The sequence below is a fragment of the Periplaneta americana genome, chromosome 13 (assembly GCF_040183065.1).
Source record: "Periplaneta americana isolate PAMFEO1 chromosome 13, P.americana_PAMFEO1_priV1, whole genome shotgun sequence".
NCBI classification, from domain to species: Eukaryota; Metazoa; Arthropoda; class Insecta; order Blattodea; family Blattidae; genus Periplaneta; species Periplaneta americana.
In genome coordinates, this window is record NC_091129.1 from 96,486,343 (window position 1) to 96,504,673 (window position 18,331).

At 34.6% G+C, this 18,331-nt stretch overlaps 1 protein-coding gene across 1 annotated transcript in view; it reads left to right on the forward strand.

Moving 5' to 3' along the window:
• Positions 1-10,834: 10,834 nt before the first annotated feature.
• LOC138712134 (cytochrome P450 4C1-like) overlaps positions 10,835-18,331 on the forward strand; it is a 70,223-nt gene continuing 62,726 nt past the window's right edge. The window contains exon 1 of the mRNA XM_069843597.1: positions 10,835-10,991. The gene's annotated coding sequence lies outside the window, so the exon portion shown is untranslated. The remainder of the gene's footprint in view (positions 10,992-18,331) is intronic.

The window sequence follows — 18,331 nt, forward strand, 5'->3', positions numbered from 1 at the left end:
ATAGAAGACGAAGCAGTCGTACCAGAAGACGGAAAGGGAAGAAGTTAAACTTCCGCTTAAGGAAATGAAGATTATAAAAAAAGCAACAGGAGTTGATGGAATCCCCATTCAATTAGTAAAATGCTTGGATCAAGACAAGAAGAAAATTCTGTCATTATGCAACAAAATATATATGAGAAAAGCGAATGCCCTGAAAATTTTACGGAGGCAGTGTTGCTTCCAATACGAGTTGAGGACTATCAGCATGATATCACACTCGATGAAGATTCTCCTGCGAATACTGAATCTATTTTTATATTCTAAGATGGAAAAACAGTTGGAAGAAGAGCAGTTTGGTTTCAGGAAGATATTAAAATTAAAAGTAGAAAATACATTATCAAATGTGACTATTTAGAATATTTTGTTATCTTTCAACAAACGACTGAAGGTTAACTTAATGACAAGACCTTTTAATTCTCAAAACTGTTTTACCTACTTACGTAACATTATTCAGATTATTTCTTATGTATGTAAGTAGTAAAAATAATACAGAATACATTTTCAAATGTCATTTTATTTAAATATGTGTTTTTGTTTTTATTTTAACAAACAACTGTAGGCTATTGGATTAGGCTTTTGAGTAATCCACCGTGTCCTGGATTTTTTTTATTGTGTTCATGTCACGGCAACTAAAAAGGAAAGTTCAATCAATCAACAATGGCAAGACAGCCCTGAGTGGGCCCTGGCCTTCTGTAGAAGCTTTATCCATTCCTCTCTCAACAAAGCCGTTCTTCTCCAGTTCTTTATTCCCAGTATTTGTCTTTTCGCACATCATCTTCCCATCTCAACCTTGGTCTTCCAATTTTCCTTGTTCCTCCGGACCCGTTGTAGTCTTTTGATTTTTATGGTTGCTACAATATCTGATTCTTTAAAGAGTTTATGTAGCTCATGGTTATATCCCCTCCTTACATTCCGTTCCTCCACTGGTGCAAATGTAAGCCGTAAAACTCTTCTCTCAAGCATATCCAGAGTTCTTTCATCCATTTTTGTCATCGGCCATGTCTCTGCTGCGTAAATCAACACTGGTCTCACTAGCTCCTTATACATTAGTATCTTTGTGTTTCTTGTTTTTAGTTGGGACGTAAGATGTTTCTTTAGTCCATATAAAGTTCTATTTGCTAAAAATATTCGTTTTATTTCAACACTAGTCTCATTCTTACAGTCGACCTGGTTGGCGAGTTGGTATAGCGCTGGCCTTCTATGCCCAAGGTTGCGGGTTCGATCCCGGGCCAGGTCGATGGCATTTAAGTGTGCTTAAATGCGACAGGCTCATATCAGTAGATTTACTGGCATGTAAAAGAACTCCTGCGGGACAACATTCCGGCACATCCGGCGACGATGACATAACCTCTGCAGTTGCGAGCGTCGTTAAATAAAACATAACATCATTCTTACAGTTATTTTCTGTGTCAAGATAAATATAGCTATTCACAGTTTCGAATTTATGTGAACCAATCTCTATACAGTCAGATCGTCTTGTATTTTCTTTCCTTATAATAGACATATATTTTGTTCTATTTTCACTAATTTGCAGATTTACATTTTTTGCTGCCTTTTCAAGATTAATAAACGCTTCAGAAAAGTAGCTCTTCAAATTTTCTAATATTATTGTGAGTTTCCTCCCCTACAGGCTGGCTATGTGAGTTTTTGGGCTTTCACGGTGATTGTGATTGGAATTAGGCTTTTCGGTAATTCACAACAAAAAAATCCAGGACACGGTGTATTACCCAACAGCATAATTCCAATCACAATCATCATGAAAGTCTAAAAACCCATAACTGTAGGGTAATTTATGAATAATGTTTTATAATTCTTAAAAATATGCTATATACTTACATATTCGTAACCATCATAACAGTTGTGACAAAGGTTACACACTTTTAAAAAATAAAGTGCATATTAGTAATTTCATCTTAAGCATTACTAGTTTACTTTTAAGAAACAAACATGCGTCTGTTAGCTGTTACAGCAGAACGATGATGATATAGAAAGTGCTTAGGGATCCGCGCTACTAGGGCTTATCAGGCTACTCATATGCTGACGGGACCTGGCTCTATCAGGGCCTGAGGCAGGATGGCCCACCTGTCAGCGTCTGACTCACGAAAGCCACCTAGGCCACACCTGTCAGATTTGACAGTCGCATATAATGGGCCAAAGCAAGCTTAAGTGTACGGACTCGTACTGGGGTCAGGTCTCATAAAACCAGTCAGTCACTTTAAGTTGTACTCTTTTCCTACCACTAAAAACACTTGTTGCTTACAGATGCGACGGTCGTCGGTCGTCGTCGTTGTCGCCCACGACGCCTTTCCTTGCCCTCGGCTGCCAGCTCCGTCGTGTATGGAAAGTATCTCAAGGAGGCACTTTGATGTAAATAATTAAAGATGTACACTAATTAATTTGGGCGCCAGCCTCCTCGAGATTACTCCGGTAGAGATGAGCTTTCCCAGGTCACTGCAAAACGGTTGGGACATGGGGTTTGGGAGACGTGCTCGTAGATTGAAATGATGTAGGCGCACACCAGAAGTTGTTGGTAAGAAATCTCTATGAGAACGTTTATTATTAATAATTGTTGGTTTCGGATTAGCAGAAATGCGTCTCCAAGTGTATAATATCTTGCTCTCACTTCCTACAAGTTGGTAGACTAATTTGTCTTCGCGTAATTATATGTTTTGTACTATACAACACCGGTAATATAACGGAGAGTTGATAACGTGATGACAATTTATTCCTAATGTAATAATAATGACGAGAAAAGAATTGAGACTTATAAGAATGATACAACACACGACTTCTTACTAAACCCACTAAAAAATTCTAAGTCCGTAAATTGTTATCCTTCCGAGTTGGGTTCGCCGAAAATATGTGGAGTGCGTCCTCACCGCACGCTTTCTATATGCCCTCTGTCTATCTGCCAAATCTATCCTCTACTTGCAACCACCAGACATACAATTTCGCCTCTATTACGAATCCTGATTGGCCATGATTACTCTTACGTCAATTAAGACGCGCTCTTCAAAAATTGTTCGTTAACTAGATCCTCCCCTACTTCCGGTGTTTTCTGACAATTCTCTGACATATTCCAGATCACCTCCTTTTCGAACCTGGCTTGGCGTCATCTTGCTGACCACCCGCAGGCAAAGTCCACACATTCCCTCATCGGTCAACTCCACGCCTGGACACATGTTTCCTGTCCGCGTAGCTTCGCTTCGGCCTTTCTGGCCAGCTGTTACTTCAGTCTCACATTCTGGAACTTTCTTACACGCCCCACACTTACTATCCATATAAGAATATTAACAAGAAATACTAATCTAATGAAAAACCTCCTTATCCTATACGAGGAACCGTCTCACAGATAAGGCTCAACATGCGAAAATTACTATCATAACAGAAGTATTGCATCCGCTGCCTTTGAACTGTGAATAGAGTATTTTCTTAAATGCTTTCAATTTAATGTAAAAAGAACAGAATTTCTTCCATAGACAACATTTCGTTATTCAAATTCCTACAAATGTTTTCTTCAAGAATTCTCCATTGCTTATTATGTGCAATAGTTATAGACCTAACTTACTCTATCGTTTCAACTGTGATACTGAATTTGATTTCACTTTATCATTAAAAAAATTGCATACAATACAATTTTAAAAGCAACTCCACGTGTTTGAGCAGAGCTTGCACGTAGTTCATTTCGTTCAACGAAAGAATGATGCCTATTTAAACAAGATATTTACTCTTTTCAAGCAAATATTTTCAACTCCAGGGTTATCCAGGAGGAGCAGTAAAGAACTTTCAGGGGTGCAGACTGTAATTCTGACCATTATTTGGTGATTGGAGAATTAAGAAAAAGATTATCAGTAGCCAAGCGAATAGAGCAACAAGTTAATATTACTAAATTCAATATTTTTAAATTAAAGGACGAGGAAACTAAGCAAAATTATCAGGTCGAAATTTCGAATAGGTTTGCCACTTTAGAAAGTTCCGACGAAGTTGAGAAAGAATTAGATGTTAATAGCGTGTGGGAAAATGTCAGAGATAGTATCAAAATTGCAGTTGAGCAGAGCATAGGTTATTATGAAACTAAGAAAAAGAAACCGTGGTTTGATGAAGATTGTTGCATGGTAGTAGAAAGAAGGAAACAGGCAAAATTGAAATTCTTACAGGATCCAGTTGAGGAGAAGAGAGATAATTATTTCAATGAAAGACGGGAAGCAAGTCGTACACTTAGAAATAAAAAGAGAGGTTACTTGAAGGAAAAACTGAATGAGGTAGAAACAAATAGTAAGAATAAAAACATTCGAGATTTATATAAGGATATAAAGGAATTTAAGAACGGATATCAGCCAAGGGTAAACGTGATCAAGGATGAGACTGGTGACTTGCTTGCAGACTCTCCATCAATCCTAAACAGATGGAAAAACTATTTTGTGCAACTACTAAATGTACATAGGCCAAATAGAAATGATCGGGACGAAATTGAAATACAAACTGCTGAGCCATTTATACCCGAACCCACGCTTTCAGAAGTCGAAATTGCGATAGAAAATCTGAAAAAGTACAAGTCTCCAGGTATCGATCAAATTCCAGCAGAACTAATACAAGAGGGTGGAAATGCATTATATAGCGAAATTTATAAACTTGTACTTGCTATTTGGGAAAAGGAAATTGTACCAGAACAATGGAAGGAGTCCATAATTGTACCTATTTTTAAAAAGGGGGACAAAACCAACTGTGGTAACTTTCGAGGAATATCACTTTTGTTGACGTCGTACAAAATTATGTCCAATATTCTTTTGAGAAGATTAACTCCGTACTTAGATGAAATTATTGGGGATCATCAGTGTGGTTTTCGGCGTAATAGATCGACTATTGATCAGATTTTTTGTATTCGACAGATAATGGAGAAAAAATGGGAGTATAAGTGTACAGTACATCAGTTATTCATAGATTTCAAAAAGGCATATGACTCGGTTAAGAGGGAAGTATTATATGATATACTTATTGGATTTGGTATTCCCAAGAAACTAGTTCGATTAATTAAAATGTGTCTCAGTGAAACATACAGCAGAGTCCGTATAGGTCAGTTTCTATCTGATGCTTTTCCAATTCACTGCGGGCTAAAGCAGGGAGATGCGCTATCACCTTTACTTTTTAACTTCGCTCTAGAATATGCCATTAGGAAAGTTCAGGATAACACAGAGGGTTTGGAATTGAACGGGTTACATCAGCTTCTTGTCTATGCAGATGACGTGAATATGTTAAGAGAAAATACACAAATGATTAGGGAAAACACGGAAATTTTACTTGAAGCAAGTAAATCCCGAAAAGACTAAGTATATGATTATGTATCGTGACCAGAATATTGTACGAAATATAAATATAAAAATTGGAGATTTATCCTTCGAAGAGGTGGAAAAATTCAAATATCTTGGAGCAACAATAACAAATATAAATGACACTCGGGAGGAAATTAAACGCAGAATAAATATGGGAAATGCGTGTTATTATTCGGTTGAGAAGCTCTTATCATCCAGTCTGCTGTCCAAAAATCTGAAAGTCAGAATTTATAAAACAGTTATATTACCGGTTCTTCAGTATGGTTGTGAAACTTGGACTCTCACTCTGAGAGAGGAACATAGGTTAAGGGTGTTCGAGAATAAGGTGCTTAGGAAAATATTTGGGGCTAAGCGGGATGAAGTTACAGGAGAATGGAGAAAGTTACACAACACAGAACTGCACGCATTGTATTCTTCACCTGACATAATTAGGAACTTAAAATCCAGACGTTTGAGATGGGCAGGGAATGTAGCACGTATGGGCGAATCCAGAAATGCATATAGAGTGTTAGTTGGGAGACCGGAGGGAAAAAGACCTTTAGGGAGGCCGAGACGTAGATGGGAGGATAATATTAAAATGGATTTGAGGGAGGTGGGGTATGATGATAGAGACTGGATTAATCTTGCACAGGATAGGGACCGATGGCGGGCTTATGTGAGGGCGGCAATGAACCTTCGGGTTCCTTAAAAGCCATTTGTAAGTAAGTAAGTATAGAGTTACAGTTGTTTAAATGTTACGCATAACAAGCAGTCAGGGAAGTGAGACGGTATGCGACGTTATGGAATACCGCCACTGGTTTCTATGGCCAGGAAACTTACCGTTAGTGAAAAATGACATACCGTCACTGAAAAAATGTGATCGTAAAAATTTGCTTATACATTTCTACACTGCAAAGAGTACTATCTGTTTGCTTCGTAAATCTAAACCACAGCCTTCTGAAACTGTATTCAGTATGTATTTAGACACGTTTATTTGATAAATTCAACCTCTGGAACGCTTACAACAATAGTATTTCAAGTATAGAAGTCTGTTGTCTGTACCTTGTGGTGGTCATTGTTGCCAATTTAGTGACTGTGTCATTTTTGTTGCACTTTTTTATTAATAATTAAGTATGGCACTTTGAAGCTTTAACATTATTTTAAATCATAAGTCTCAAAGGATATTGTAAAATAATCTAGTAAATAGCTGAAGTAACTTGAAAATATTTTATTAAGAAATTTAATGTGTTGCGTAAGGTCCACAGATTCGCGTTACTGACAGCACGAATCAATTTATTGTGTACGTCATTTATATCTATGTTGTAAGGGAGGGGGTATGCCTTTATTTAAATCGAGGTATTCCAGAGGAAAATCTTGGGGTAGCATACCGCCTCTGGTTTTTTTTCCCCACTTCCCTCACTGATAAAAAATCTTACAAATGATATGAAGAAACAACAAATGACTGCGTTCTACTGACTACGAACAAGCGAATAGTATGTGTCTCTCTTCTGAGATCGTATGAGGGCAGCACTGTTCATAGCTCCTTTGGCTACAATGATGAGCAAGTTCTTACAGAATGACGGAATCCCTGTACATTTTAGCCATCAGGTGACATGTAATCTAAATATCACATTCCGCGAACGATGGATCGGCGGTGGTGGTCATGTGCATTGGCCACAAAGGTCCCCAGACCTTACTACTTTCGACTTCTGTCTATGGGAGTGGATGAAAGGCGAAGTGTACAAAACCAAAGGATGAATGGTAGGTCGGTCACTCGCATTTTGAATAGTACTACCCTCATAAAAGAACCAGACGAGCTCAGGAGAGGAATATTTGCTGTTGCCAACAGAACGGAAAAGTGCGTTGAACCAGTGCTGGAATTTTTCATGCATTACTTTGAACTGATGAAATGTATTAATGCCATGTAAACAGGCATTAAATGTAATCACTAATCACCAAGTCATTTGTTAGTAATTTATTGAATATTATGGAATACATACTCTTGTCTTGGTATGTAACAAAATAATTCACGCACCATTCTTTATTACATGTCGTTGCTGTTTTTTTCATCGAACTGCAGTGATGCATAAGATTACTGAAATTCCGAGACTATGTTTCCTTGTGTTAATTATCCACTACTTAGTCCTGCTTTTTCACTTGGTTATAACGACGCTGTATCAACTACTCAGTTGATGGAATTGGTGATAGCGAGATTGTATTTGCGAGATAAATCAAAGGATTCGCCATAGATTACCTGACATACGTCTTACGGTTGGGAAAATTAAAATAAAAAATCTACAGGAATTCAGCTTGGACGGGACTCTAACTCATGCCTAAACGCAACTCCGGATCAACAGGAAAAAGCGCTACCGCCTGAACTACTCCGGTGGCTACTACGTTGTGGTGAAAATAGAAAGAAGACATTTGACGCTAGGAAGTATCTGGCCCTGGGAGCCGATTGCCCTCTGCACTAAATAATACTTCAGAGTTGAAGTACAAGATTCGGTGTGAAATTCGCATCACCAGTCCAGAGTTACAGGTTCGTGTCATGGCGAGATTCCGTGATCAGCTGTAGTAGTACGTTGCAACTGAAGGAGTTCACCTGAGGGGTGGAATTTTTTAAATTATTTAAGTTTTGTAAATAAAACATTTCTAAAATTGAAATAAACCGTTGAGTTTCTTAAATACACTTTTGATTCGCAGTGCTGGACACACCTCACAAGGAGGCAATAGCAGAACCTCAGACTGCTGCTCCATACAGAGATAAATTTTACTTATACTTTACACCTATTGACGTCAAGAAATTACTTAACCTCATCAAATCTAAAGCGGCAGATGCAGACGAGATTAGCAACACAATTAAAAACAAACTTATCGTACCAACACTGACGCACATTTTCAAAGTCTCGCTCATGACATTCACTTTTCCTAAAGCTTGAATATATACCTTTGTACGCCCACTACCCAAGGTTAAAACGCCTATAATTCCCGAAGGCTATCGAACAATTAGCATTCTACCTGTGTTGTCGAAGGTGTTAGAGAGATGAGCACACAGAAAACTCGCTGACTATTTAACAGATATTAACTCTTCAACATATATCAGATAGGTTTTCGGACATGACATATTATAGTGACTGCACTGTTGAAAATAGCAGAAAACATCTGAAAAGCTATGAACTTATGTAAAATTACAATACTGGAATGATTAGATCTCTGCAAAAGTTTAACACTATAAATGCCGATTTACTTACGAGCAAATTACGATCACTCCAATTATCAGAAAGCACAGTTTCTTGGTCCCAATCTTAGCGAACGTCAGCAAACTAGCCAAACTAACACATAAAACATCAACGTATCCATCATCATTCATTGTATCGCGCTTGTGGATTATCGTTCTCTGTGACATCAGACACTGTCGGAATTTAACACTATTCAAAAGCAATCTTAGTGAGCGTTTTCTTACTTAGTAGAGTAGAATACAGTAAACTGAATATTTTAATTTTACTGACAACGTTTCGAAATTGTTACCGTTTTGTTTCTCTTAAAATTTGTACAAACAGTAACTCATCTTATGTGTTTACTTATTTCTGTTATTCATTGAATATATTAGGCAATTAATATAGCCTATTAGTAATTTTTGTGCCTATTGTGCTTTTATCACTGTACTTGTATTTTTTTTCCTCTTTTCCTTTAGAATTTGTGATTTTTTGTATTTGTAAACCTACTTTTATTCCTTTCTCTTAATTATTTATCTCTGCGTTTTCTTAGTCTTTATATTTGATGGTGTGGTACAAAAGACTTATATTGTATAGAATAGAGTAGAATAGAAAGAATAGAATAGAATAGAATAGAATAGAATAGAATAGAATAGGCAGGCAGACACAGATATAGGTATAGATTTAGAGATAAGATATATAGATATATGTAGATATAGAAAAACAGACAGATAAAGTAAATAAATAAATAAATGAACAAATAAGTAAACAAACAAACAAACAAATAACCATAACAAACAAAAAAGAAAGGAATAAATAAATATATAAAGTAATTAATTAATAATAAATAATCAAATAAAATAAATAAGTAAATAAATAAATATATAAGTACTCAAATAAGTAAAGAAATAGGTAAGCAAATGACTAAATGACTAAATTCGTGTTTCAGGGGAAAATTAAGAATACAGCAGCGTAATACATTATTTTCAATAAAGCGTGGTATTATTATACTTAAAGTAAAAATAACTCAATTATTGTATTTAGTAAGAATTTAATATTAGTAAGAAATCAGAATGAAAATTTTCTGAGTTAACTTGATAATAAAAGACTAAATTGAGAAAAAAGTGAATTAAATGAAAGAACATTGAATGGTTTTCATTATTATTATTATTATTATTATTATTATTATTATTATTATTATTATTATTATTATTAGTATTAATTGTATATTGTTCCTGTATTTCTGCCATTTTTATATTTACTATTGTTCTAATACTGTTTGAGTGGAAGAGAAGGCTTTATGCCTTTATGGCCTTAATTCTGCCGGTAGAAATATATCTACTAAATGAAATACAGAGGTGTGAAAATTATTAGAATAATCTTAATTTTAAAGGTTTTTTAATAATTCCTTCACAAATATTCATTGAATTGATGAATATTGGTATATAATATTACTATACTGATGTAGGATATATTTACTACTAACAATGCCGGAAAGCATTGTTGTACATTGGTATTTTTCTGATTTTACAATTGTTATGGGAATTCAGAAATTATTACATTATGTTGGCGGAATTGGAAACATCAAAAATTAATTAAGAAATGCTTTAAACAAATTGTTCTTTGCGTTTACATTGTTGTGAAGGTTCAAATGAACGTATACATCTGTTCTGTGCATATAATTTTTTATGTTTCCAATTCCGCCAACATAATATAATAATTTCTGAACTCCCATAACAATTGTAAAATAAGAAAAATACCAATGTGCAACAGTGCTTTCCGGCATTGTTAGTAGTAAATATATCCTACATCATTATAGTAATATATACCAATATTCACCAATTCAATTAATATTTGTGAAGGAACTATTAAAAAACCTTTAAAATTAAGATTATTCTAATAATTTTCACACCTCTGTAAATAAATCAATATTTAATTTTATTTTATATCACTTTATTTTAAATGTGTTTCCCTTAATATGCCCCACCCTTGCAAAAGTTAACTCTGCTGAAATCGTTTTTGTTCCTTATCCCTTTGCCTCATATTTTGAGTAAAGCATTAGTCTGAGGTTGACATCATAACAAAATTGAAGGTCACTAGGTAGACACTTAAACCAGCCTTTCTTTTTCCATCTGGGTCACCCTGGTTTTGTTTTTTCGGAGCATTTCCAAGAGGCTCTGTTCAAAGTTAAGTCTCTGTGTTTATCTAATCATGATTCCGACTGACTCATGCTGACAGGCTAATTTTTTACACGCCTTCAACAAGCGCTGTGATGAGAGATCCTGTTCATTTCGTTAGAGCTGCAGTAGCAGCTGTATTTACACGCCTTCAACCAGCGCTGTGTTGAGAAATCCTGTTCATTTCGTTAGAGCTGCAGTAGCAGCTGTGAGATTCAGTTGAGTTAAGCATCAGCAACTGTGAGGCACAGGTAAGAGCAATATTTACATTATATCGCATGACCTTTGAGACTGCTAGTGCATGAGATTAGTTCACACTTATGCATTCTAAGTGGCTACTAAATAGAATGGCATGGCATCGATTCACAACGATTTATTTACTCCGACTAAGCTCACTAGAGATGGCCGATATTTTTCACAAACCGATATTTTGTCACAGGTATTTTTTTGTCACAGATAAACCTGTGACTGATGACGCGAAATATCTGTGACAAAATATCGCTATCGAAATCTGCTCCGTATTCAGTACTCTGTGACTGATATTTTCTCCTCTACGTCGTAGGTTTGCGCGTGCGCATGATACAATAACAGCAATTTGGCGGTAGTTTCTCCATCTTATTATAAATGATGTAGTTATTACACGATTTAAATAATAACACCATTGGTTACTAGTACTTAATCTTGTGTAAAATCTGTCTGAACAACTGTTTTGTTTTGTAATTATTTTCCAATGTTTTTCCGAATACTTACGTTTCATTAATTTTTATTCTATGACTCAATATTATGTTAATGCACGACTTAAAATAATTTATCCATTATATTATATACAATAAAAAGGATCACTTTTTAAAGCGATTAGGATAATCATATAACCTCAATTTCTCCATACCCAACTACATTTAAAAATGATCAACTGGTTCAATATCTATAATATAACCTCTTGGTACATGAGGTTAACTTTTGACAAGTTACTGTTCAGTTAGGTAAGTATTTATTTGTTAATGGTACATGTATATCATTTCTTTGTTGGATTTTCCCATATACATCACTGATGAGTGGTGTGTATAGAGAAATCGTATTCATATTTCATTGCTTTTCAATATTTCCTGCTAATTTTTATCGGTGTGACAAAATATCGATGTAATTCATGCTACGTATCGATACAAAATATCGGTGTGACAAAATCTCCGATAAGCCACAGATATTTAATTGTCACAATCACAGTTGTCACAGATACTTGAAAATATCGTTTAAGCTCATCTCTAAAGCTCACTAAGCGTTCAGTAGGAATGGTCGCTGTTTCAACTGTGAGTTGTTACTTCACATCATCTTCCCATTACAGCAATAATATGCAGTGACGGACTCTTAAACTTAGAAGTGTCATATTGAAAAGCGTGGTTGTTTTTGATATAGTTTTCATTTACGGTACTTTCTTGGTCTCTTTTCGCAAACTTCGTGAAACACTAAATTACAAAGTATAAGAAAACAAAAAACCTAACCAGTAATTCAAATAAAAGCGGTCATTAGATGACCTGATCAAAGTCAGGAGTGAAATTGCATGCAGCTAAATTTAACTGTGAAATGAAATGCTCATCTAAAATACGGGCTCTTCTTTTTGATTTTACAACGTTCATTTTTGTGAAAAATTCTTTACATATAGGTAATGAACCTTAAATAATGTCATTAATTTCAGGAGGTTATTCTTTGAGATATTTAAAACAAAAAAGTGAAATGCAATTTTGCTCGTTTTTGCTTCCTTTTCGAGATAAAATTTATTGTACTTAAAATGAAAATAACTTAAATATCGTATTTAGTAAGAATTTAATATTAGTGAGAAGTCACAATAATAGTTTTCTAGGTTAACTTGATAATAAAAGAGTAAACTGAGAATTAAATTAATTAAATGAAATATCTCAAATCATAAGATAATTAAAATATATCAGTCAAAATATTATAGTAATTTAAATAGCGTATTCTACATATTAATTTGAATTTGAAAATTACAGTTTTTCAGTGCAGGTGCTTCGAAATCATGTCATTATAAATGTTTAATGCATAATTAAGACCGTACTCATTAAAGGGTTAGATACAGCTTACAGCAATACAATTTTTGGAAATATTCAACATGTTTTCCCTCCATTACTGTATCTTGTACAATAATGAAAATTGATATGTCTAAAACATTGTCCTTCCGCTATATGAAAAAAAATATTTTTACGATTAAAAAAATTATATATATATATATATATATATATATCTTTCTTTCAAAATTAAAAATGGTGGCAGTTCACTGAGCAGTGATGAAGCGTTTCCCTCATAAATCATAAACTTGTTAACTTTTTTATGTTCTCTCTATATTATTTTACTGCTGAAACTCATGTTTACAATATCATGCTCTTTCAACTACATTCCTTAATAAATCATATTTATTTTATTTCGTGTTAGAAGAAAATACTGATATTTGACCACTTTTTAAAACGAATTTATTTTTATAAGACAATCTATCAAAGGTCGAGAAGCGATCTCGCATCATATTGTAGATATGGCATGCATAAATATACACAAAACAATTCATCGTAGAATGTTGGCTAGTTTTTAAGTTATGTGGGAAACGCTTCATCACTGCACAGTGAACTGTATTTTGAAAAAAAAAAATGTATTTTTTTAAATCGTAAATATATATATATATATATATATATATATAGCAGAATGACAGTGTTTCTCACATACTAGTTTTCATTATTGTACAAAATACAGTAATAAAGGAAATAAATGTTGAATATTTCCAAAATTTTACTGCTGTAAGCTGTACCTAACCCCTTGAGACCAAATGCTGGGTAACTTTCGGCTCTGAACTTGGATTCATTTTACTGACATTATCATATTCACTTCATCTCATTCAGGCGCTAGATATTTATCGCAGTTGACAAAGTGTCGTAAAATAAACCAATTATATATAAAAATTCTACCACTAAATTTTAATTTTTGTCTCAATTTCAAAATACTAATTATTACTGTTCACATCCACAACGACACCGAATAACATCAGCGTGTTTATTTAAACTTTCTAATCCTACTGCGGTGCTATTTCTTTTATCAATATCGAAAATACAAGGAAGTTAATTTAACTCGTACTACTTTGATATAACCGCGCCATATATGTCTACAAGAAACCTAGAGCTCAAGATGACAAATTGAGCCCTTGAATAAAATAATGGACTGTGCCCAAATTTCACATTAGAAAACGGCATTTTAGTTTATTATCCGATTTATTTTGCATCAATGGTATATAGCCTATATAAGAGTTAATTAGGAACTTTATATGTATACCGGTGATATGTGTAAAATAAATTAGTTAATGAACTAAAATGCCGTTTTCTTGAAATGTAAAATATGGACATGGTCCACTATTTTACTCAAGGGCTCAACTATTATTGCTTGCATGACAAGCGTAGTCAACATATCGATTTTCAAAGTATTTCTCACCCCTTGAAAGCTTGTTTCTTTCGTGTTAGTCAAGGACATACCGAATGAAGAAAACTTATCTAAAAGGGACGAATTAACCGTTAATTCTATTTTAACTATAAACCAACAAAAGTTCAAAAATAATTTTTCCCTTCAGTAAAATAGTCGTACAATATTGCGTACGAAATAGAGTGCGGCTGTACCTCGAACAATTAATCAAAATAACCGTATGCGTACTAATATGGCAACCCTGGATCCGCTAGATGGAAAAAATAAACAAGCCTGTTCCCCCCACCTTCGCCCAATACTCCGCTATCAGTTAATCTACTTTTGTGTACACTGGACGCAATGAACTACACATCCGTTGTCGTCCCATGTTACGTAACTGCCGAGCGCTCATGCCGCCACTGCGGTTACGGAGCGCGAGGCAATGAGAGATGCAAAACATTCGTGGAGGAGAATGACGCACTCTACTAATTCGTGGAATCAAAACACCATATCAGCGTTGCCAACCATGCGATAAATTATCGCGTTGTGCAACATTTTTAACCTTGATACGATATCCGATAACATTTGTAGGATAATACGATAATTTTCATTAATCACCTCAATACATTCCATTTTGCTTTCCATACTGAGAAAATATTACATTAATTGAATACATTTGAGTTTATTCTATTCTTTTGGTACTATCTGGATAAACGTTTAAATCTGTCCCGCTATCCGTCAAGACTCTCACGGAGGAGTCGGATTCTCCCCCCAGTTGTAACCTTGCATCATATTTTGATAATCAATTAATCAAAATAGTCTGTTCGTAGCTGTCGTCGAGGCTACTTCTGTGCGAGAAGTGATTGAAGTTTATTTAGTACTAGCCGTACCCGTGCGCTCCGCTGCACCTGTTAGAAATAAATATAAAGTAATTACATAATTATAATAGGACTTTGATCCAGGGAACATTCGTGTTTGATGAAATGAATGTGCACATAAACATTATTTTAAGAAATACAGGAAACGTATGTACAGAATAGCCTATCAGGTTTTCTGTGCATAAGAAGCTCTTTTAATCTTACCTGTCCTCCATTCACTCAGAAGTTACTGTAATAATATTATAGTATTATGTCCATCTAGAGAAACTACACTTTCCAATAGTGAAATAATAATTTATTTATTTAATTAATTAATTATACAAATCTGTTAATTTAGCTTCCTATAGCCTATTACTTCATACAAACACAGAAACATTCTCTGTAGGCTATGATTAATAGCTTTCAATTGTTGTTGTCAAAGGCCCCTTATAAACGAAGTCATTTGTTTTTTATTGCATTACACCGCCTTGTGTTTTAATTTTAAAACTTATTTATCTCATTAAATATCAGTCCTATCAAAATTTTGTAAAGAATAAAACTTATCGGAAATAATTTTCAAAGAAACGTTTGTTATGTAACACATTTCACAAAAATCAATAATATGCGAGATATTTCGATTTATTTAATTCAGGCCCCCTTATAATCCCCCTTTTAAATGACGTATTTTGAATTTCATATAGCCTAAAATCTAAGTTACAACGAACTTAATTTATATTCCAATTTTCATCGAAATCCGTTCAGCCATTATTGCGTGAAAAGGTAACAAACATCCAGACAGACAGACAGACAGACAGACATACAGACAAAAATTTCAAAAAAGCGATTTTCGGTTTCAGGATGATTAATTATACATGTTAACACAAATTGTTTTTGGAAAATAGAAAATTACCAGAAAAATTTTGGCTACTGATTTATTATTAGTATAGATAGATTGTGTAAAATTTTAATAGTATGATACTATTATTAATATTGTATGTTTGCGTTAATTTTGTGGAAAATACGATAATTTTTAGACTACAATAATTGTAGTCTAAAAATTATGGAATTATTCCATAATTCTCTGTTTGGAGGTTGGCATCGATGCTCCGCGTGGAGTAGATAACGACATTGTCATATCTCGAGTTGATAGATGTCTAGAATCCGAAGGTTTAGCCCCGATCTAGCCCGCAACGTGGTGAATGGGGATATTAAAAGCATTACGTTTGTTTACTGCTACGCCGTGCATCAGGTACGTACTGTCCGCGCAACTTATCTAGGCAGCTGGGTTCCCTAGCGCTCTCTCACTGCCCCATAGCTATCTGCTACCTTCCTGACCATCGCTGCAGCAGTTGTACGTACAGTTACAAAAACATTATTCGGTAATTATTTTCGGTGCATTCCATTGGCTATGTTAGGTAAAAGTGTATGGATTCACAAAATGACAAATAAATAAATTACATTTTTCTTCATCTCTGTACAATACAGAATAACCACAACTCCAATAATTATTACAATTCGTATCTGACCGTAAACTACTGATGGTATGCGATACATAAAGTCTTTCAAGTAAAAGAGCTATGGGTCTATTACAGGGGCGTACGCAAGGGGACTTACAGGTGCGAACCCCCCCCCCCCCACTTTTAACTTTAAAATAAAATTACATATATTTCATTACATTTTATTGTTTCCATGGATTTTCCTGTTATGTTAAGTGTCTTAGCTATTATATAAAAAAACTATTGACTATGTATATATAATTATTGTTTAAGTAATAATGACATTAGCATTTTTATTATACAAAATTAAACACACGTTAAAATTTGTTAAAAATTGGATGGCTGTGAAAAAATTACGTTTCAAAGATTTTATAAAGATATTCATGAACATGTTCTATTGTAACACAGTATAATTAATATTAATAAATATACCGTATAATAATAATAATAATAATAATAATAATAATAATAATAATACACAACTGTGAGTACAACGAAGTCTTTGATCACACTGAGTAAGCAAATGTATTTTACCCGTCTCGTAGAACGTCCTCCCCTCTCCTTCGTCGCTACCGCTAGAAGCAACCTCTCTACCCCCGCTCGTGTCTCTTTTAAGTGCCCAGATAAGTTTTGCGGACAGTACAGTCAACTCATAACACTGGTGTAGTAGGACGTCAAGCAACCAGGTCCGTGCGTAATAATATTATGATTAACATTGAAATATTTATAACACGCATCAACTAATATAGCCCTATTATGGACACAGGTCTTCGGAAATGTTTATTGTTTTATAGTATTAACATGTAAACCGCGAACAGTAGTCACTTTAATTAGCCGAAAAAATTATATATTCAATAAAATGCACAAATCTTTAATAATTTACTTTGGCGCGTATATTATTACTAGCGAAAGAAATTGATTTCCGGCCCTACACTTATGACAACAACCTTTGTTTCGCGAATCCTTTCAAATGGATACTCATATCGCAGTTCAAGCAATAAGAAATTCGACTCGCTGCCTAACAGTGGCCTACGACATCTGATCATCAGCTCGATATGAAGTGACAAAGTGTTGCTGAATTGCGGTCCTTTTAATGATTAACGCCCTCCTAATGTTTTTTTATTTGGAGGCTTTACGACGCTTTATCAACTGCTAAGGTTATCTATCGTCTCAAAGAGATGATGGTGATAATGCCAGAGAAATGTGTCCAGGGTCCAGCGCCGAAAGTTACCCAGCATTTGCTCTTAATGAGTTGAGGGAAAACCTTGGAATATACTTCAACCAGGTAACTTATCCCAACCAGGATTTGAACCGGATCCACTCATTTCACAGTGAGTTATGCTAACCGATACTCCACAGCGGTGGACCCTCGATATTGTTTAGAACCTCGTTGATACTTTGACATAATATTAAAGAAATGCCGCAAGATTATTGTAAATTAGCGATAACTTAGGCCTATTTATACGAATGCTGTAATAAAATAAACCAGTACCGACGCCGACAATGTCGTCAGTATTTTTAACAATTTAATTGGTACTTAATTGAAAAATGTATTAAAGTATAATAATACAAATGAAACAGGAATGGACTATAGCTCTCTTACTAGACAGAGCGTAAAGGTTCCCTAAATTCACGAAACCGAAACTCCGGTCCGGTGAATTTCGAGTCCTGTTAGGGATAATCTTTACAACGGAAATATGACAACATCGCTTGACATTACAAGTACTGATGCATTCGAAAAATGTTTAGACCTATATATCCAACACAAAGCCTGCGGCTAAGAAG